The sequence below is a fragment of the Haemaphysalis longicornis genome, unplaced genomic scaffold (assembly GCF_048455015.1).
Source record: "Haemaphysalis longicornis isolate Haplotype H1 unplaced genomic scaffold, Haemaphysalis longicornis Haplotype H1 scaffold_14, whole genome shotgun sequence".
Lineage (NCBI taxonomy): Eukaryota > Metazoa > Arthropoda > Arachnida > Ixodida > Ixodidae > Haemaphysalis > Haemaphysalis longicornis.
Window position 1 is genome coordinate 43,821,753 of NW_027526245.1, and position 22,572 is coordinate 43,844,324.

At 48.9% G+C, this 22,572-nt stretch overlaps 1 pseudogene; it reads left to right on the top strand.

Annotated features, from left to right (window-relative positions):
* Positions 1-3,348: 3,348 nt before the first annotated feature.
* LOC144164876 (uncharacterized) overlaps positions 3,349-22,572 on the top strand; it is a 128,875-nt pseudogene continuing 109,651 nt past the window's right edge.

The window sequence follows — 22,572 nt, forward strand, 5'->3', positions numbered from 1 at the left end:
TGCCAGATCCTCAGGCAGGGCGCGCATGAGGACGCGATGGAGGATTAGTGCGTACTCCGATGCAGGAACTCCCAGGCTCTCGAGGCAAGTTGTCCTAAACAGGATCTGTTCATATAGGTCACGAAGCCGCGAGAGACAGGCGCCGAGCTTTCGATTGGGGCAATGGCGAGGAGGCTATCAATGTGGTCATCCACGAGAACACCCGTTCGGCCAAAACGATCTGTCAGCACCTTGGTCGCGACCTCGTAATTGCTTTCGGTCAGGCGTATCCACTATACTGCCCTCTTGGCGTCCCCGCTCAGGTACGTCTTCAAATACTTAAATTTTTCTATATTAGGCAGTTCCGGATGGCTGTGAATAGTCGCCTGGAAGTGCTCCCAAAAACCTTGCCACTCACGAAGCACGCCGGAGAAGACAGGAATCTGAAACTTCGGCAAGGCAACCCACTGAGTAGAAGAGCGGAAGCTGCCGTGAGCCGCGGCTTCCTGTCGAGTTCGCCGTTAATGCCAACAGAAGTGCCACGTGATTGGTCGCTCGGTGGGAACACTCCTGGCTGGCCGACGTCTGTAGGTGTGACACTCTTGGTCTTCAGCATGAACCGAAACTTGGTGATCGCGTGGCGAATTTTGTCGTGGTACTCTAATGCACCTGCTATCTCGTCTTCGTACTCCTGATGGTCAAGAAGTTCATCAATCTTCGCGTCCAGCTCGCTCAAGACGGCATCCTTTTCCTCGAGGTCTTCGATTGCTGCTTGTAAGTCTGAGGCGTCCGAATCGGTATTTTGTAGGAGCTCATTGGCCGAAGCCAAAAGACGTGTAGAGGCACCCCGAAAAACACCCGTCGACGGCGCAACTTCTGCATGGTCAGCGCAGACGGATGTCGGTCTTCTCCCGGGTTCTCGGCACCAGAAATCATATAACGTGAAGAGAGAAAGACATCCGCGTCTTAGTGCAGGGAATCTCAACGAACACTGCTTTATTTTCTTCTTCTGCTCGCTCACTCGCCTCGCGCATCTCCTTGCGTCCACCTTCTCTTCCTCTTTCCCTGCTGCCCGAGAGGTGTGCCGGTTCCCGCCAGGCAGGTTCAACAGTTACCATGGAAACCAAACGGCAAATATAACGTTGGCTACGTACTTCAACCTCACGAAAACAACGAACTGAAACTAGTGTGCACTTGAATCGACCCCATGGTTGCTTCTCCTACTACTCAGGGTTCCCCTACGGGAAGATGGTGTAATTTGTTTTGTTCGGACTATTGGTTTATGTGAGCATCGGTTTCATGCACTCTTAGAGAGGGGCAAGTGCCGCGAACCATTCAATGTTTGTTTATTTCTGGTTTCCTTAACCGCATGGCTGCGCTGGTCTGTGTTATCTGTGTAGCGAAGGAATCGCCGGTTCCATTCTTTCTTTATATGCCGCATGTGTATTTCTTCTAATAGGGAGAGTGTTCCGAAGTAACTTCAACAGCCTAGAATAATCTTGTTGATCTACAGTGAGGTGGATGTTGTTCGACGGTTCGAGAAACACCTGCGCCCAAAGATAAATTCCCGCGGAGGCGAGGCCGTGGCATTCCATTAAACGACGCTCGTTTCCACACGTCACTTTGTTGAGTGCTGCCTCGCCGACTGTATATTCTTGGAGTTGTTAGGGGAGCACAAATTCGCTCCAATATACCTGTTTTTCTTGAGACAACTGCGCCGCATTTGTCTTCGTGACAATATGCATCAGGAATAGACATACCCCTCACTGATACACTAGGGCTCTTAAGGTCGGGTGAGCCGGTGCGAGTGTTACTGTGACCTATACGTAATATAGCTATGGCCACTTCAATGTGTCTGTTGCGTGAGTCTATGGTGCATTGCCCGAATTGTGGTTTTATTACATGCAGTTTGTTGGCAGTCTGTTTGCTCCACTCTGGTTGCCGTGTTTTATGTAGTTGTTGCCTGATGTGTCGCTTGAGGTCTTTGTAAGCTAGTGTTGTTATATTGACCGCGTTTGGGAGCGCAACGCTGGCGGCAATTTCATCTGCAAGCTCATTTCCGGCGATGCCAGAGGGTCCTGTCACCCAACACCCAGTCACCTGAAGGTTTGAAGAATAGTGTAACATAATTACTTGAAAACAAATATAATCATGTGGTTTCTTCGAATATTTTCTGGATGAAAATGTATGTACGACGTTAGGCGAATCTATTTAAATAATGAACAAAAAATAGGGCCCTTGCACTCTGTGAAGAAGGATGACCTGCAAAGCTGCACGCAGTCAGAGCTGTGCACGAAATAAAACACGTTTGCTGTAAATTGCGAAAAGCATACTTTCTAGAAAATTAGCTGAATGAACCTTTGAAGGATCCAAGCTTTGTTCTCGCATACAAACATAGAGCTGCTGTGTCCCTCTCGCATTGTAATCACCTTATTCTTTGCAAAATACACAAACCTAATCCGCTCTACCACTAAGGAGTCCGGAAAGTCCCATTGGGCCGCGTAAAGTCCAGTGTAAGTTTTATACCACCACGACGTATATGTAGTCCATCAGTACGGGCATGAAATCGATAGATGCGCGTTCCCACCCAAGTCCTTCCTCCCACCATTCTCCACTACAAACCCGCGCACGCATAACCGAGGAATCGGTCATGTGCGCGTGCTTTGAATTGACAAAGGCGGATTACAATATCCTCTCAAAGCAACCTGAAGAAGTGATATTGGCTCACGCTGGCGTCCCAAGCGGGAAAGTTGCTATTCATCCAAGAGGGATTCACCGCTACTGGACAAGCTGAACTTGAAGCGGTGACGGCAGCGCCAGCAGCTTTCCGTTGTTTTTGCACCCGTCACCGCTTGTTTTTAGGCCAAGGCTTCATATTTGCTTTTTGTGCTGGAATGTTTCCCGTGCTGCTTAAAGTGAGCTCCTGCATCTCGCGCCGATCCACCGTGCCTGGCGCCTGTATTGAACCACGTGTCTGTGACGTCACAGTTGCTACTGAAACCGCTGCAAAACAAACGACGAGGCTTTTTCTTGCTATCCTAACGCTTGCACTGCCATGGCCTCATTTCTTTCGCAGATCACGGACTTATAACCGCGTGAGCCGCTACGACATGGTGTCAGAAGTTGTGTAATCCGCCCACCTTTAAGGCCATCGAAAAAAAAAGAGCCATAGAGACGTCAGCACAAAAAGTGACTGCAATGGGTACTGCACTACCACCACCCCCGCCTGGCCTACAGTAGCTCCCCCCGCTGGACTTTGACACTACCTCGGAGTGGCCGGTATGCATACACCACTTCGACGACTATCGATATGCGTCGGGCCTGAATGAGCGCTCAGAGGAGGCGCCAGTACACACTCTGCTCTACACCATGTTGCGGCAAACAAGGGACATCTTTTCTAACTTCAATCTTTGTGTAGAAGACTCGAAGAAGATTTAGGTGGTCAAAAAAGTTCGACGAGTACGTCATCAAGTAGACAAACGTTATTTACGATAGCGCTTGCTTTAAGAAGCGGCACCAGAAGCCAGGTGAGTCTATTGGCCAGTTTGTGGCGGCTCTACACGTCTTGGCGAAAAAATGCGACTTCGGAGAATTCAAGCAATGGCTCATTAGAAATCGGTTCGTCGTGGGCCTGAGGGGCGAACAACGTTCCGAGTTGCTCCAAATGGATCCGAAGTTGTCTCTCGCGACAGCTCTGGTGAAGGCCTGACGGAAAGAGACAGTTAAGCAGGAACAAGCAGAGTTTCGCAACTTCAACGAGGTTCGCCACAACACTCCGTGCAAGCCTTGTGACGACTTCTACGTCGAAGCAGTGGCCCGCTGCAGGAACCCACACCGCAGAGAGGAACCCCGGCCGACTCCAGCTCGTTCCGATGGACAGTGCATCTTCTGCGGCGGCCACTCGCACCCAAGAACAGAATGCCCAGTCAGGACACATAGGTGCTTCAACTGTGGCGTAAAGGGCTATTTGGCAAGGTGTGCCTCAAAAATAATTCTCCAGGCTACCAGCGAAAGGTACGAGTGTCATCCGTACAAAAGGACACTGGGGAAATTTCACTAGGCGAGGTCGAACCGCCTGGTGCCAAGGCACGTTACGTTCACGTATTGGTTAATGCAGTGCCGGATTTTGCAAAGGTTGACTCAGGGGCAGAGGTTTCCTTAATTCCAGCATCGTTTTCTGGACTTCCCACGAGGTTACAAAACGCTGCCGAGATTTTGACAGGCGCAAGTGGTGACCGACTTAATGTTCAGGGCAAGTTTCAAGTAGACATATTTTGGAAGGGACAAACTTCTCGCCAAACATGTTATGTCGTCAGTCCTTTGCGCCATGTACTGCTGGGTTTGCCATCTCTCGAAGCATTTGGAGTTATTAAGTTCACTGACTCTGTCGCTCAGCAAAACTCTGACTACGAGGTTTTGTGCCCTTAGGTTTTTGACAACTTAGGCACTATGCCCAGGAAAAATACAATCAGGCTCAAACCGGACGCAGTCCCATTTTCAATAAGCGCACAACGCAGGATTCTTATACCGCTTCAGGAACCGGTAAAGCGGGAGCTTGATAAGATGGAACGAATGGGCGTTATTCGGCCAGTAGAAGAGCCAAACGAATGGTGTGCCTCCATTGTTCCCGTTCAAAAGCCCTCGGGAGACGTAAGGATTTGTGTAGACCTTACGCAGTTGAACAAGTTTGTCTTACGAGAAAGGTATACCTAGCCCAGTGTAGACCAAGCACTAGGCTCGCTTGCCGGTGCCAAGTGGTTTTCCAAACTAGACGCAAATTCCGGCTTCCATCAGGTCAGACGTAGCAAGGCCTCAGAACTACTGATTACGTTGCTTACGCCGTTTGGACGGTACTGTTTCACTCGGTTGGCGTTTGGAATTACTTCAGCCACAGAGTATTTTCAGAGAAGACTGTCAAAAATCCTGGCGGGCCTTCCTGGAGTCGTTAACCTGATGGATGATATCCTCATATTTGGCGACAGCAAAAAATAACATGACTCTAGGCTATCTAATGTCTTAATTAGTTGGACCCAGTATAACGTAACGCTAAACAAGGCAAAGTTGCATTTGGGGCATGAGGCATCAGCCTTTTAGGGTAATTTGTACGTGAGGAAGGCCTACAGCCGGATCTGGCTAAACTCAGAGCCATTAAAGAGCCGAAGGCAACCCGGATATTTCACAGTTGCGCCACTGGTCGGCGACTCTGGCTAGTTTCGGTTTCCGAAATTGTGGCAATGGTATCGGTAGGGTGCAGCGGCGTGGATGTTCCTTCCCTCAGCGTTTCTTTCTTTCCACGCCGTGCATGCTTCGGCGCCTCCCACGCATGCGCAACAGCTCACCGGCGCCAATATTTTTTTTTCTTTCTCTCGGCGCCCGCGGCAGGCCAGTTCGGTGCGCGCGTAAGCAAGCCGGCGTGCGGCGTGCCTCCAGGGGCTGAAAGTTTCGCTGCAGTATAAAATACATTCGAATGTATTCTAAATATGGGGCCACGGAGGAAGGAGCGTCACCATTCCTGCGCAGCTCTGTGGTGCGGCAACACGGAGCGAAACAGTTCGGCCAAGTTTCTCGTCTTCGCCAAAGATGAGAGGTGAGCAAATTAGCTGTGTACACGTTATGGTAATTTCCAAAAAATCCGACCGATGGCACTCTTTTGTTTTTAAAATACTTCGCGGTTGCAACGGGAAGGTTTTGAGACATGTCAGTCGTCTTGGAGTGGAAACTAATTTGCAAATATATCCCAGCCTTGCAGGTACATAAAGTTTTATTAGAAGTAAACGCGCGTTCCACGCGCACACTCTTGCTCGAAAGGTGTATTTGAGGCGGCATGGCCGTGTTATGATTGCCTTAGTAACTGCTTGAACGTCGATTCATGATTCTTATCAATGTATTTTTATTGTTGTTTCATGGGTGGGTTTGAGTCTTTGTTGGGGACCCAAGTCGAGGAAGGTTTGAGAGTTCATTGGACGTTTCCTCTGGTGAATCTCCTCAAACCCTCCAAAGCCATCACGCTGCACCTGCTCACAAAGAAGGCAAGCTCAACTGTACGCTCTTGTTGTCATTGACTGCGTACCTATTACCACGGCGATTGTTGGCGTGGGGGGTGGTGTGCCCTGACCAATTCTTCCTGTGCCATTTTGCTCCAAAAACGGATATTTGCGGGAAAACTGCTGCCAAGCATTGCTTCAGTGCTCCGAAAAATCTGGCGTAATACCCCGGTGCCACTCGATTCGCACAGGGATCAGTGGAAGGCCAAGCCGAAATGCATGCGTTGTCTGTGGCGACCATTGCAAGCGTTTTGCTCATTAAAAACAAAAACAAAAAAACTAAGTATCATTGGCGGTTTTGCTCGTCCATCTAACGTGCGAGCCCGCGCCTTGTCATCTTATCGCAAGTGGGCTTGCTGTTCCTTAGTTCTAACTTAGAATCGTCATGCCGTATCGGACAGGATGCGATAATAGGCGCGGCCTAGACATGAGCTAGAGAGTAGCTTGTGACAACCTAGCCGATATCTGCAAGTGTATGAGCACGGTACATTAGGCTCACAATACAGGGACGGTTTTTTTCTGCTCGTCTTTGTTGTTGTTGTATCCGTTTATTTTATACAATTTTCAAAACTGCCTTGGATGGCATGGCAAAAGGCAAACAAAACTGCCTGACGGGGCCCTGCGACCCGTAAGAATCAGAGGAGCAGCGGGATTACAAGGAACAACAATTTGAGGAAGAAGATAACAAAAATAAACAAACAAAACAAAAATACAAAAAGCGAGTTACATCCGTTCCCCAAAATAAAATGAAAGGTGCGCACTGGCGTAATCATACCAGAACAAAATATGAACATACAATTGATATTGGAACCAACAAAACAAAAAACACAGCAATCACAATGCACACATCCTTCAGGCACTGGAAAGTGACAAAGTTAGAGCGCTAACAACTGCTGTCAGCGGTAATTTTTATTTGCCTCAACAATTTTTCTTTCATAACTTTAGATACCTTGTTTGGGCTACGATATCGAATGATGTCAAGAATATCAGGACACTGGTTGAGGAGGTGAGGAATGTGCCATTTTAACCTTTGATCCCCATAGCCTGTCCGGGAACGGCATTGTTCTATCAAGCACGTTCTCAGTTCATACGGACTTCTATGTACATGATAGTTTAACTCAAACAATGTTTCATTAGTATTATACTGGCGGAGTACTTCCAGGGATAATTTTTGGGTGTAAAGTTGCCGTACTGGTAGTATTTCATGTTTGTTAAAGTATGCTGCGCAGCTTGCGGAATACTTTAGGTTTGCAATTGCACGTATGGCTCGTTTTTGAAGTATTGTAAGGTTATTTAGGTTTGTTTGCGTTGTGGTGGACCACACTAAAGAGCAATAATTTAATCGCGAATGAAAAAGCGCGTAATAAACTTGACGTTTTGCACTCGTAGGCAGGTAGTATCTCAGCCGGTTTAATACACCCACAGCTCGACAAAGGTTTTTTCTAAGGGAAGTTATGTGTGGTGTCCATGAAAGGTGTTCAACAAATGTTACACCAAGGAAAATTAAATCTCCCTCCCCTCCGCCGCCCCCGGTAATGGGACTGTTCACGGGGTATTAAAATAAAAGTCGGTGCGTTCAATTTGTGTTGCGATTGTGTTCTTTGCTATACGACGTGGTTGCGCATTATTTTTGTACGCAGACATAATCCAGCAGTGAGTGCTCAATAGTGCAGTTATTATGTTGCAACAGTTTTTTCTCGCTGCATTTTGTTGGTGTGAACATAATTTTTGGGCAGTGTATGCAGGTAATGGCAGGGTTAACGCTTTCTTTCAGAGTTTGCGTTAACTGCCAAAAATGCAGGCCTTGAAGCATACCTGTGCGGGCTTTCTTTTAATTTACAGGTTCCCGACTACTGTGTCTCTGAACTGAAACGAATTTCTTGAATGTCAAAGAATATTCCTGTCTCGAGGCGAGCCCAAGAAATAAGTGTACATTGAGTGGACGGTCCTGCCAAGTTCTTTTGTTCTCCCGCCGAAATGTGCGCGAAAAAAATCTGTATAGTGACTAAAACTTTCGAAGTTCTGCTTGCGTAATCAGTTATTGTGGACCTAAATGTGTATCTCGCACGTTTTTTTTCCTATTGTGCAATGTCGTATGCCTAAATTTGCATGTCATAATTTTGCTTAGAGTCCAATAGTGTGTTCATAACATGTACGTGCAATATATGAGTGCGGTGCATGTTTCTTCATGACTTGGAATCAAAGATTTCTTTATATAAATTTCGAATAAAAGAAAACCGAAAGGAGGAGCAGGAAGTGGTTGTTGGGGGTGGGGGAAGGGGGGATAGAGGCCGGTAGCTGTCTGGTGCTTCGCCGACACCTCAACCGGCGGAACGGAAGCGAGAGGGGGGGCAGTAAAAAGAGTGGAGGAGGAGGGATGGAGGAAGAGAGGGAGAATATTAGTTCGGCACGCGACCCTTTTTTGTAGCACGCACCCGTCCCTGCAGACAGGGGAAACGCGCGGCACACAGTAACTCGCCCAGGGAACATCACCACGAACCCCCCGCACGGGGCACCTTGAGTATTCATGGTGACGGTGTTGGCGACACCGCGGACCCCGAGCCCCCAACATAAACTGTAACCTACCGTGGTGATGTGTTTAAAGGTGAAGGGTAGAAGCCTCAAACGGTGGCCGTCGGAGCCCAGGTCAAGCTCCGGCAGATGGGCTCCCTGTCTGTCTACCAGGCAGGGAGCTCCGGGACCTCTCAGGCTATCAGGGTAAGGTTTGAGAAGAAAGTACCCCCGTCCCCTGCTTCTATTACATGTCATATGGTAAATCGTAAAACCCCCCCAAACATGATCGGCCCCTGAAAAGGGGCCGCACCGAAGGTTCATTTCCGCCACTCCCAACCCTCAGTCTTCCAAAGCCCGATAACTGCCCCCGTTTTTTGGTGTTGGAATCCTGGAGTCCTGGTTGGAGTCCTGGCACAGTGACCAAGAAAAGCCTCTTGCATCACAGTCCGTGTTCCTAGTATCAAAATTTCTGGAGGGCATCATTGGTGACAAATATAAGGCCAAAAAACAAAGAACTGGAGAAATCCTGGTTGAAGTACACAACCAACAGCATGTGAAGCCTCTTGCATCACAGTCCGTGTTCCTAGTATCAAAATTTCTGGAGGGCATCATTGGTGACAAATATAAGGCCAAAAAACAAAGAACTGGAGAAATCCTGGTTGAAGTACACAACCAACAGCATGCAAAGATCCTCCTTGAACAAACCCGCATAGCCAATCTTGAAATCAGGGTGACACCCCACCGGAGCCTGAACAGTACTCAAGGTGTCATCTAGGAAGTAGACCTGATGAATGAGACAGATGCTGACCTGCTGGAGGGCCTGAGAAATCAGGGCATGACAGCTGTGAGGCGCGTAACTATGAGGAGGGATGACAAAGTGGTTTCGACTAAGCACATTATCCTTACTTTTGACCGGTCCACACTCCCAGAGTACGTCAATGCAGGTTTTGACGTACTCTGCCACCTGCCGTGGTCGTCTGACCTGCGCAAAATGCGCTCAGCATGATCATCCATCCGATAATTGTCCATCGTCAACCCTCACCTGCGCCAACTGCCAGGGACCCCATGCCGCCTACTCTCGAACGTGCGAGAAGTTTAAGCAGGAGAAGGCGATTATTAATGTGAAGGTAACTGAGAACATCACCTTCCCAGAGGCGCGAAAGAGGTTCGCTTCTTTCCCCCTGGGGAGGTACGCCGACACGGCTCACCGGGGGGCGGAGCGGCGTCTGGTTTCGGCGGGGACCCAGTACCGCGAGTCGGACTTGGCCCCGCCCCCGCCCCCCCCCAGGGTTGCCCCAGGCAGCCCAACCAGCCACTGCACCGCTCGCTCACCCAGCAGCGGCTGTGGTGGCAACAACATCTGTTGGGGATGCCGCTGCATCCACTGCTTCCTCTCCACCGGCCCAAAGCACATGCAAGGGCACGGAGATGGAGACGGAGGCAGTCGCAGTGACCTCCTTCTCGCCTCACTGCCTGTGCCGTCTGTCGTGCCCCCCACGCCTTCGGCACTGGCAGCGCAGGCAAAGAACACCCGAAAGGGTACCACGCCAAGGGGGCCCAGTCCGCTGGGCACCCCCTTTCCTTCAGATGACGACATGGACGTCGAGCCCTTCCGGCTTTCATCGCAGCTGAAGGAACGGGCTGCGACGTCCAGGTCAGTAGAGAAGGTCAGAAAACCCCTCCCAAGAGTCCAAGCCCCGAAAGACCCTACATAAACAGTCACACTCCAGTAGCTCTGAACACATAATAATGGGAAGAGAAAACATAGTTCAATGGAACTGCAGAGGCCTTCTGAGTAATCTTGACGACGTGTATGAGATTCTGCATACCAAACAGCCGAGTTTAATGTGTGTCCAGGAAACATATCTGAATTCCAAACACACAAATTTCTTGAATAGTTACCTGGTATACAGAAAGGACAGGGATGGCTGCACACACTCTTCTGGCGGTGTGGCCATAATCGTCCGAAAATCCTTAGCATGCCACCCTGTCACTTTAAACACTATCCTTGAGGCTGTAGCAATACGCCTAATAATATTTAATAGGTTGGTAACGGTATGCTCCGTATACATTCCTCCTGATGTTGCACTTACGAGCTCTGACTTCGAGGCGCTGGTTGACCAGCTGCCCGAAGCATACATCCTTACAGGCGACTTTAATGCTCACAACTCCCTTTGGGGCTCTTCCAGAACGGATGCCCGAGGTCGCCTGATAGAGAAATTCCTAACATCTTCTGGAGCATGCCTTTTCAACGAGAAACAGCCTACATACCATAACATAGGACACAATACATACTCAAATCTTGACTTGGCTATTGGTTCGGCAATTCTCTTTCCATGTCTTAAGTGGGGAGTGGGCACTGACCCATATGGCAGTGACCACTTCCCCACTTCACTAACATATATAGGTAACGGCCCAAGCAGTTCTTCTTCCCATAATAGGTTCAATGAAGCACGAGCTAACTGGAACACATTTACAGAGACATCAAAACTACACCACACATCCATAGCACACCTACACGTTGAAGAAGCTACCCAACTCCTCACGGCGCACATCCTCGACGCCGCCGAAAAGTCCATTCCCCACGCCTCTGGTGCCCTGCGCAACCAGCGGAGGCCGTGGTGGAATGAGGACTGTAGGCGGGCGCGAGAGGCCGAGAACAAGGCGTGGGGTGTCCTTCGTCGGTACCCCACGTCGGGTAACCTCATTTTGTTCAAACGGGCCAAGGCGTTAGGAAAACGTGTGCGCCGTGAGGCGAAACGAGAGAGTTGGCACACCTTCTTGACATCCATTAATTCATACACAGACACACACAAAGTCTGGACACGTATACGCAAGCTCAAAGGACAACAGACACACAGCCTGCCCCTGGTTAGCACAACAGGGGACACACTTGAAGACCAGGCTAACACGCTTGCACAACACTTCGAACACGTGTCCACTTCAGCACACTACACGAACACTTTCATGAAACACAAAACAACTGCAGAAAAAAAGCCCTTACAAGACAAAGACAGATCAAAAACGTCTTACAACTCTGAATTCACTCTCTATGAGTTGAGGGCTGCCCTGAGCTCGTGAAAACCTTCAGCTCCAGGCGCAGATACGATTACATACACCATGATACAACACCTACACCGAGACACTCTTGAAACACTCTTGCACCTATACAATAAAATGTCGCTTTCGGGGCACATTCCACGCTCTTGGAGGGAGGCCATAGTAGTGGCTGTCCTAAAGGAAGGGAAGGACCCTTCCTCTCCAGCCAGTTATCGTCCCATTGCCCTGACAAGCTGCCTGTGTAAGCTCTTCGAGAAGATGATAAACAGGAGACTCGCGTACTTCTTAGAGTACAATGGTCTTCTCGAGAGCTGCCAGGCGGGCTTCAGGGCGGGACGATCTACCAACGATCAACTCGTTGCGTTAGAGTCTTATATCAAAGATGCTTTCCTCCACAAGCAGTACTGTATGACAGTATTCTTTGATCTTGAAAAGGCGTGCGATACTGCTTGGAGGTATGGTATCCTCATCGATCTGAAATCCTTTGGCATAACAGGTAACATGATAAATACGCTTTCCAGTTACATGTCCGAGAGGACGTTTCGCGTGCGACTTGTAACTGCACTCTCTAGGGTGCATGTGCAGGAAAATGGAGTGCCACAAGGTGGAGTTTTAAGTTGCACCCTTTTTATTGTGAAAATGAATTCCTTCAGGAAGGCATTGCCACCGTCGATTTTCTGCTCCATTTATGTAGACGACGTACAATTATCCTTTAAGTCTTGTAACCTGTCTGTCTGCGAGCGCCAAGTCCAGCTTGGTGTTAACAAGCTAGCTGGTTGGGCAGACAGCAACGGTTTTCAATTTAATCCAGGGAAGTGCACTTGTGTCTTGTTTTCCAAGAGGCGTGGCATCCGGCCGGATCCAGACATTCAACTCCACGGTGTCTCGATTCCTGTCAAAAAGGAACACAAGTTTTTAGGTATAATATTTGACGAAAAGCTCACATTCATCCCACACATAAAACAACTAAAACATAAATGCTTAAAAACAATGAATATCCTGAAAGTTCTCTCGCACATCTCTTTTGGTGCTGACAAACAGCTTCTGTTGCGTGTTTTTACCGGCTTGATAGGCTCACGATTGGACTATGGCAGCGTTGTCTATGGGTCAGCCACTAAAACATCCCTCAGAATGCTGGACCCTGTGCTTCATCTAGGGCTCCGCTTGTCCTGTGGCGCCTTTCGGACTAGTCCAGTCGAAAGCCTGTATGTAGAGTGCAACAAATGGAACCTACAACGTCAGCGAGCATACACAGACCTCCTCTATGCTTTTAAAATTTCATCCATGCCTCACCATCCTTTTAAATCAGTTTTTTATGATACCTCTATGGCTGAACTCCTTCTAAATCGACCATCGTTCTCTGCGCCCTTCTCTTACAGAGTTAGAGAGGAAGCGTCAGAGCTTGCTGTCTCCTTTTTAGATACCATCCAAAGTTCTGTAACAGATCACATAGCGCCATGGCATCTCCGCCCTGTCTCATGCGACACATCATTCACACTTGTGGATAAAAACCGAGCTCCCACATGTGCAATTCTGCAGCATTTCTTGTATTTGCAGCAGAAGTATGAGTGCTCTGAATTTTATACGGACGCCTCTAAGACTTCCACCTCGGTGTCCTGCGCGGTGCATGGGCCCGGCCTTAGTGTCACTAGAACTTTTAACACTAATACAAGTATCTTTACGGCAGAGGCCTATGATGTACTTCTGGTTGTTAATCATATCCTTCAAAGCCACATCCCACAATCCATTATATATACAGATTCTCTCAGTGTTGTGCGGGCGTTGTCGTCAACAAAGTCCTCAAAAAATCACGTTATAAATTTAATAGTCAAGGGTATTATGTCTCTGTATGTACGCAAATCTGAACTGGTTGTTTGCTGGGTCCCTGGCCACTGTGGTATAGCCGGGAACGAAGCAGCGGATCGAATGGCTGCTGCTGCTACACTCTCGAATGCAGTAGACATAACCACATTACCCTACACCGACGTGAAACCACACATCAGGCAACAACTTCGCAAAATATGGCAAACACACTGGAGTGAACAGACAGACAACAAGTTACACGTAATAAAACCACACTTGGGACCATACACCACCGACACACGCAATAGATACACTGAAGTCGCCTTGGCCAGATTACGGATAGGGCACACTCATGCAACACACTCGCACCTTCTCACCGGGTCTCCAAGACCTCTGTGCAGCAGGTGCGGAGAGGCCCTATCCGTGATGCACATCCTCATACAATGTAAGGCACTCGACACTACACGACGCAAACACTTTCCCAAACTACACACACGACATGTTCCACCACACCCGTCATACTTCTTAGGAGACGATGCCATGTTTTCTGTTCAACGCACCTTTCCGTTCCTATCAGAAGTTCACTTTTTACAACTCATCTCATACCACTCATAGTTTTACCCCTGGACCTATACACCAGCCACCTTATTTATTTTTTAACCACTCTTGTTCTTCACCCTGGCCCTTTATACCAGCCGTGCTCATAGCTTTTCACTGATTTTATTTCTTGTTCTCTCCTCATCAAATCACTTTGTGTTTGGCGCTCTTTGCCCATGTCGGCCTTGCGCCAATAAAATCAAACCATCATCATCATCATCACCACGAACCCAGGGGTGCGCCAGGAAAAGATCAGAACCCCGGTAAGTGGGTCACCAGATTAGGTCACTGTGAAGGTGAGCAGATGGTTTCTGAGGGCCTCGAGTGGCGCGAGCGCAAGACCAGATGGTAGCCGAGGGGGTAACTACGCCTGTGCCGCCGCCGCCGCCGCAACAGTCGCTAGGTCTGAACTGAAAATAATGTTTGTGTAACGCTCCAATTATATCGCCACAACGACAACTATTCGACACCTTAAAGCGCACTATTACCTACATGTTTTATTCGTTCAAATATTAAACGCGTTACTGCACACACATACCAAACGACGGGAGGCGGCTAGTCCGAGGCATCGCCGCCACTCGTACAACTTTCGCGCCTGGTGCCATTGCCGAGCGGCCCATGAGCCACCACCGGCGCGCAATTTGGGCGAGCGTCGGTTGCTGCGGCCAGCGGCTCGGCCTGGGCCCCGGCTGCCGCGGAAAAAATGAGGTCAGCAGCGTCTGCCACGTCACCAACCCCCTTTCACCTATCTCCTCTCGTTGCCATGACGATAAATGCAACGTTTTTCACACGCCACGTACCACTAGGTGAGGATTTGGCGCTGTTGGCGCGAATTGCGCTGGGACCACGGTGGATGCTACAGAGGCCGCCCGTTTTCGCGCAGTGCTCTGGGCGTGGCCAATCACCGATGCCGTTTTTTGCCCACCTTAGCGCAAACCACTGCCCCGCTACGGGCGGTTTTTCAGAAACAGGCTGATTAGGTTCGGGGTCCAGCTGAGAACACTGCTTTCAATAGCTTGAATGCTCTTATGTCCTCGGGAAAATGTAAGACCATGTACGATCCGCGACTTCCCACGATTCTTTCGGCCCTTTTCGTTTGGTATAGCTGCCATCCTTTTTCAAATACAATCTAACGGCGAGCGCCGCGTGATAGCGTTCACTTCAAGGTCATTGACCAAAAAAGAGCCGCGCTATGCACAAGTCGAAAAGGAAGCACTACCGTTTACATGGGCTGCCGAAATATTCGACGAATACATATGAGGTATCGATGTTACGTTGGAAACAGACCACAAACCGCTCGTTTCGGTGCTCGGTAAAATGACTATTGATTTGTTGACGCCAAGGGTGCAGAGCTTCAGAATGAGGCTGATGCGATATCAGCTCCATATTGTGTATGTTCCCGGCAAAAGCTTGATAACGGCGGACGCTCTTTCGCGCGTGCCGATGGAAGCAGATAAACTCACCGGTGAACTAACCGTCTCGGAAGTGTCGTCGTTTGTTAAATGTTGTGTTCAAGGGCTTCAAACTGACAATAATTTTGTTAACAGAACACGTAATGCTGAAAAGACTGACGTTGTTTGTCAAGACTTTCTGAGGTTGCGTCGCCAAGGCTGGCCCAAAACAATAAAAACTTCCTTCCTATCTGGTTTACTACTGGCAGGAACGGGCAGTAATTGCCGCATTCAATGGCATATTCCTAAAGGGGTCTAGATTGGTAGTACCTCAAAGCCTAAGATAAGAAGTACTAGCAAAGCTAAATGTTGGGTATCAGGGCATTTAAAAGACAAGAGCATTGGCGAAAGAATTAGTTTGGTGGCCAGGCCACGGCGAACAATTAGCGCGGCAAGTAAAAGAATGTGGTACATGTGCGAGCTTCGTCACACCGAGCTGTGAGCCTTTGATCTCAATCTTAACGCCACGTTTCGCGTGGGAACGAGTTGGCGTCGACTTATTTTCATTAATAACTGTCATTACTTGTCGTAGTCGACTACCTGTCAGGGTTTCCGGAAGTAGCCCTCCTTCACTCAACAAAAACTGGTGCGGTAATAGAAAGGCTAGAAAGTATTTTTGCACATCATGGCATTCCGGAGACCGTGGTCACGAATAACGGACCGCAGTTTTCTTGTACAGAAAAACTGTGTTGGTGCGGGCGTGTTGGTACATAACTGAATAAAGAAAAACAGCGCTAAAACGGGACAAAAGAACGTGGAAGCAACGCCCAGTCTTGTCACGTTCTTTTGTCCCGTTTTAGCGCTGTTTTTCTATATTCTTGTACGGAGTTGGAGAAGTTTGCGGATGATTATGGCTTTTGTCACGTCACTTCAAGCCCTAGGTACCCTCAGGCTAATGGGGAAGTAGAACGAATGATGCAAACAATTAGGCGCCTGATACTCAAATTCAAGGACCCATACCTGGCTCTTCTGGCCTAGAAGGAAACCCCATGTATCCTCGGCTCTAGCCCAACGGAAATACTCATGGGCTGGCGACCTCGGACAAGAGTTCTAATGTCACCGCAACTGCGTGATCCAGTGCACCCCCCGTTGCTTGCTCTTGCGGCCAGAGACATAGCCAACAAGAACTTGCAAGCCCAGCACTACAGCAAACGCCACAGAGCCAGGGAATTGAATAAACCTAACATCAGGTGAATGTGCGTGGGTAACTGACACAAAAACTAGAGGAAAGGTGCTAGCGACAGCCGCCACTCCACGTTCCTATGTAATACGAACCGAGGAAGGGGTTACGCTTCTACATAACGGACGAATGCTGAACCGCTTGCCACAACAGGGGAAGCGTGAAGGCAGCTACACGTTTCCAACTGAAAGCGAGTCAGCCGAATTGGTTTCCACTGAAAGGGAGCCACCCACCGCATCATCTCCAGCGTCAGTGCCTCCAGATTCAGAAGCTGGGATTCAACGTACATACCGTCAGCTTCAGTGACTGTGACCAGGACTGATAGAGTAGTTAGGCGACCAGTTCGCTACGGTACTGATGAATGCGATTTCTTTCGTGGTTTCTCACCACTAAGGGTTCTTGATTTTGTTTATAAGTTGGGGTTCTAAATGCCACGCGCAAATAAAAAAAAACAAACGCTTTTCTACTGTGAAAAAGGGCGGATGTGCTGAAATGTTTGCCGTGCCGCTGAAAGTGCACTCCTGCATGACGTGCCGATTCACCGTGCCTGGCGCCTGTATGGAACCACTTGTCAGTAGCGTCACAGTTGCTACTTAAACCGCTGCGAAATAAACGGCGGGGCTTTTATTGCTTGCCTATCGACTCTACTGCCATCGCCTCCTTTCCTTCGCCGATCACGGACTGTAGCGGCGGGTGCCGCTATGACCCTCTTCTTCCTCCAAACAAACGGCATCCATACGCGTCATAGCGATTAAAAACCTGAAAACCATTCAGCTCTATATTCGCGTACAAACATTTGGCGGCACATTTCCCTTCCCCATCGTAGGCATCTTACTGCCTGCGTAAGAGTTCTGTGTAACGCAGTAACCCACATCCACACCTCTCTCGATTAGTAGGACAACCTACTAACTGCATTCAGCCAATAAATTTCGACATTTAAATATCCCACCCGCGCAAACGGGATTTCATTGGTAGCAGCACGAAGCCTAGCTTTGTGTGCACGTCCCCCTTTTTCCACCCACAAACCATGCACGCATAAACCGCCAACCGGTGATGGCGAATTACATAAGAAAAATGCCGTTCGGAAGGCCTTCCAAGCTGGTAATAACTATGGCCTTAGTGATCACGCCATCGTTCCAACTGGGCAAGTTTCTGTTAAACCGGGAATGATTCGCTGCTATGTGGCAAATGGGAATTTGAGCAGAAAAGGTGTCGGTAGGTTTCGATTGATTGAGGGTGCAGCTCTTTGGCAGCCGTTACCCAGGCTTCGCGGGAGAAGCATCTACCTATGTCCTCGTAACCGCGGTAACCGCGTGAGCGAACGCAGCAGCGACAAAAAAAAGAAAACAGGAAGGAACGTCCAGCGAAGGGTGAGGTGCAGTACGATACGTGCGGATAAGGCGTCATGAGTCTCATTGCCGTTCCCTCACACGTCTCATACATCGCCACGAAGGAGTGCGCTCCGCTGAAACTTTCTCCAGACGCTGTTCCATTCTCCGCTAATCTAAACAACGTGACATTTGTGCGGGAGGTTCAAACGCGATTTGAAACATGCTGGCGAGGGGTGGCGCCGTGCTGCGTGGTAGCAGCAGAGTAGCGCCTTCGTGCGTTCGCTGATCAGGCGAACACTTCCTGAGACGCAGCAGAAATGTGCGCGACCGAGAAGACTGCAGCTCGCGCTGTGCACAGATTTCCTGTAATGGAGTATAGTAGTCGTCAGTGCATTTCTTTACACCCATCTGTGCTTCTGTTTATTTTGTGCCCTCACATAATAAACGTACTATCACCATTAACTACCGACGGCGCAACTTGCCAGAGGGACATCGGTGGAGGCGAGCGGAAACATAGTTGTAAAATAGGTATCAGCGATGGTGAGCAGGAGTCTCGGAGGGGCCTCGAGTAAATCGATGATACCGCAATGAAAACGTGGTGGTTAGAAACATACGGCCTTGCCGTAAAGAATTGCCATGTGCTTCTGCTGCACAAATACTTGTGTTTACGTTACAAGATCTACTTGCTTCAAACTTTGGTCAATGCGCAGCACAATACAACAAAGTGAGAGTTTTTGATGCATCCATGGGAAAACTCGGCAGCCCCATTTTTATCCTACAGATAGAAATACAGCAACATTCCCGTTTTCGTGTCCTGCTTTTATTGAATTGTGAGTAACGCAAATCAAACTAAACCGAGCTAGGGGCCATGGTGCTATAACATCACAATGAGTGTATGTGAATGCGTATAAAAAGAAGACTCCATGCAGTCACTTCGTTCCTAATTTTCTTCGAGACAGGAAATAAAATTGATGGATGGTTTCAAAAGAGATTAGTTGTGGATGTATCATTAAAACCGGTGTAAAGGAATCGTAATCCATTGATGTGATTTAGGAGGCATGTAGAAGGTCTACATCATTTTGCTGGTGCGCTAAGCACCATCTGTCGCACTCTACATAAAGACTCTGAACAGGACTAGTATGGAATGCGCCACATGAGAGGCGAAGCCCCAGGCAGCACTGGGTCATCAATTTCAAGGGCTGTTTTCGTGGCTGACCAATAACCAACACTTGTCTAGTCCAACCGATCCCTACCCATGCAGCGTAAAGGCGAAGCAGCAGTTCTGTAACTGCACCGTGTGATTTGTGAGATAGAACTTTTAGAATATTCATGGATTGTATGTTAGGGATGAATATTAGTTTTTTGTCAAACAACACAGCCAAAAAATTGTGTTCCCTTTTTAGAAGAATCGCGTCACCATTCAGTTTTTGTCAGGATCAGGCCGGAATCTGCGCCTTTTTGAGCAGACAACAGAGGTACATTTGCAGGATTAAGCTTGAAACCATTTTCATTTCACTCACGGGATTGACTAAAAATATCATTCTTTCATCTGTGAAAACAACTAAGAAAAAGCATTCTGCGAGCTGCAAAAACGCCTGCAAAGTCCACCCGTCCTCGCTCATTTCGACGAAAACGCCCAAACAGAAATGCACACTGACGCCAAGGATATAGGCTTGGGTGCTGTCCTCGTCCAAAAGCAAAGTGGTTGCGAAAAGGTAATCGCTTATGCCAACCGTGGTCTGTCGAAGGAGTAGAAAACTACTGTACCTCTGAGAAAGCGTTCCTGGCTATTATAAGGGTGGTTTCAAAATTTCGGCCATACGTTTATTAAAGACCATACAAGGTTGTGACAGACCACCATGCGCTGTGTTGGCACGCCAATTTGAAGGACCCCTCTGCTCGTCTTGGGCGGTGGATCTTGCGCATGCAGGAGCTCGACGTTACAGTCGTCTATAAATAAGTCAGAAACACTCCGACGCCGACTGCCTGTCCAGCACCCCCCGACCCCCACCGCAAGACTCTGATGAAGACAGCGCGTTCTTCGGAATCGTAATGGAGAGCGACCTAGCCGCCCCGCAGCGTGCCGACCCCGACGTACGCCTAATAATAGATTACATCAAGGGATGCAACGTCGCTGTTCCTAGGACTTTCAAACGCAACTTACCAGCATTCACCGTGACAAACTCCATCTTCGTGAAGAATTTCGGCCCCGGAACAAGAACGGAGTACCTTCTTGTAATACCCGCAGACCTTCGCGACGAAATTTTGGAAGCGTGCCACGACGACCCGTCTTCCGCACATCTCGGCACAGCTCGCAGTATTGGAAAAATCAAGGCAAGATATTACTGGCCCCACTTTAGCTCTGACGTCACCCACTACATCTGGAGCTGTCGTGACGGCCAACGACGGAAACCTCCCCTGACGAGGCCCGCCAGACTTCTGCAGCTGTTTGCCGTCCCATTGAGGCCTTCCCAGCATATTGGAATGGACCTTCTGTGCCCGTTCTCTAAGTCATGATATGAAAACAAGTCGTTTTGCGTAGCAACAGAATACATGACGCGCTACGCAGAGACCACTGCTCTTCCGAGGGGGACTGCCCAAGAAGTCGCAAGGTTCGTCATAAGTCAAGTTGTGCTGCAACATGGAGCCCCTGAAGTTCTAATCACGGACCGCAGAACGGCGTTTACATCTGAGCTGATGCAAGGAATCTTACGCTACACCAAAACAGATCACTGAAGAACGACGGCCTACCACCGCCAAACGAACGGACTAACGGAACGTTTCAACACAAAAATTGCTAATATGCTGTCCATGTACTGTCGGGAGCAAAAGTCTGAATTCCACGCGAGCGGCGGCCGAAAGGCATTGCAGCGCCACCCTGCGAGAGCTCGCCTGCTGCGAGACACCGGCTGTAGGGCCTATCTTAACTGCACGCATGTTCGTTCGACTCATTCGATAAAAGCAGTCGCGAAGCGACACGCTTCCTTAAACCAGTTTGAGACTATTGTTTTGCGGTGCAGTCGCAGATAGCAACTACTTTCGATGTGCAACGCTGATAAAGAGTGACGAAAAACTACCCGTTCAACGCATCAGTGCCCGCTTACTGCCACTCACTGAAACCGTATCGCAAATGCTACACGCCGACGGAATTGCCCAGTCGTAAATGCTAGACACGGCCGAAGCGACACCGTTCGGTCTTTCCGTGAACAAAAAGCGTATCAGACTCGTGCGAGCAAACGAACATGCGTGCTGTTAAGATAGGCCCTACAGCCGGTGTCTCGACAGCAGGCGAGCTTTCGCAGGGTGGCGCTGCAATGCATTTCGGCTGCTGCTCACGTGGAATCCAGACTTTTGCTCCCGACAGTACGTCGATGTTGAACATAAAACCTGGGACGAAGTGCTCCCATATGTCACGTTTGCGTACAGCACGGCTATCCAAGAAGCTACACAGATGACTACGTTCGAGCATGTCTTCGGAAGACGGCCGACTGCGATACTTGACGCCATGCTTCAGCACGTAGAAGACGACGACCTCAACCTCGACGTCCATGGATACCTTCAGCGTGCGGAGGAGGCCCGCCAGCTCGCCCGAGGGCGTACAACTGACCTGCAGCGGGTGGATGCCGGCCGTACAACCTCCGACGCCGAGACGCCGAGTACAACCAAGGAGATCGTGTGTGGGTTTGGACTCCCATCCGACGACGCGGACTGGGTGAGAAGCTTCTACGACGCTATTTAGGACCCTACCAGATTCTATGTCGTGTGTGCCAACTTACCTACGAATTCATCCCCGATGGTGATTTCTGCACATCACGACAACGCACGCGACCAGATGTCGCTCCTGTGGTTCGCGTAAAATCTTTCTACGCACGATGACCGACCTTTTTTTTATTTTTTCTTACTGCCGCTTATGTTAGAATTGGGTCGATGCATTCTTAGAGGGCGGTTAAAGCCACAAACCATGCATTGGGTTTGTTTATTTATGTTTTGCCCGTGATCGGTTTTCCGATATGCCACAATTCTCAGAGGAGTGGCGAATCACACATTTTATGGGCCTTGTTTAGAGATGCGTGCTGAGGAGCTTGAAAATATTACACGATAGAAACTGTTTTTAAGATTGACTTCAATTTCGCTCAGTAAATATAAAAAATATAACTATCTCTCGAAAAGTAGGCAGCTGGAAACAAAAAGAATCCCTGATATCCACACAAAAGCCTACAGGATATAGATGAACCGAATACAGATGTGTACTTACAATGCACAAGCTTTCCTTTATCTTCCTGATGGAGTCATTCAAATCCGGAACATTGCTTCTTACATATTAGCTTGCTTCCATTTTTTTGCCACACAAAATTACACCATCTTCCCTTGGGGAACCATGAGGATGATGCGAAGCATCAGGGATGTTCCGTGTAGGTTCCTTTGTGTTGCCGTTATGTTGTTTCATTTATCGAACCAATGGGAACGTAGTATGAAACCTCATGTAGAGACAGAGAAATGTAGAGACGGCGAGAAGACCGAAACCCGTGTTGCCTGACCAAGCATCTCCTTGTTCTCTTTATTGCGTGCTCATGCTTCTACGCGGCTGTCCGCCCTCTTGTTCCTCTTCTCTG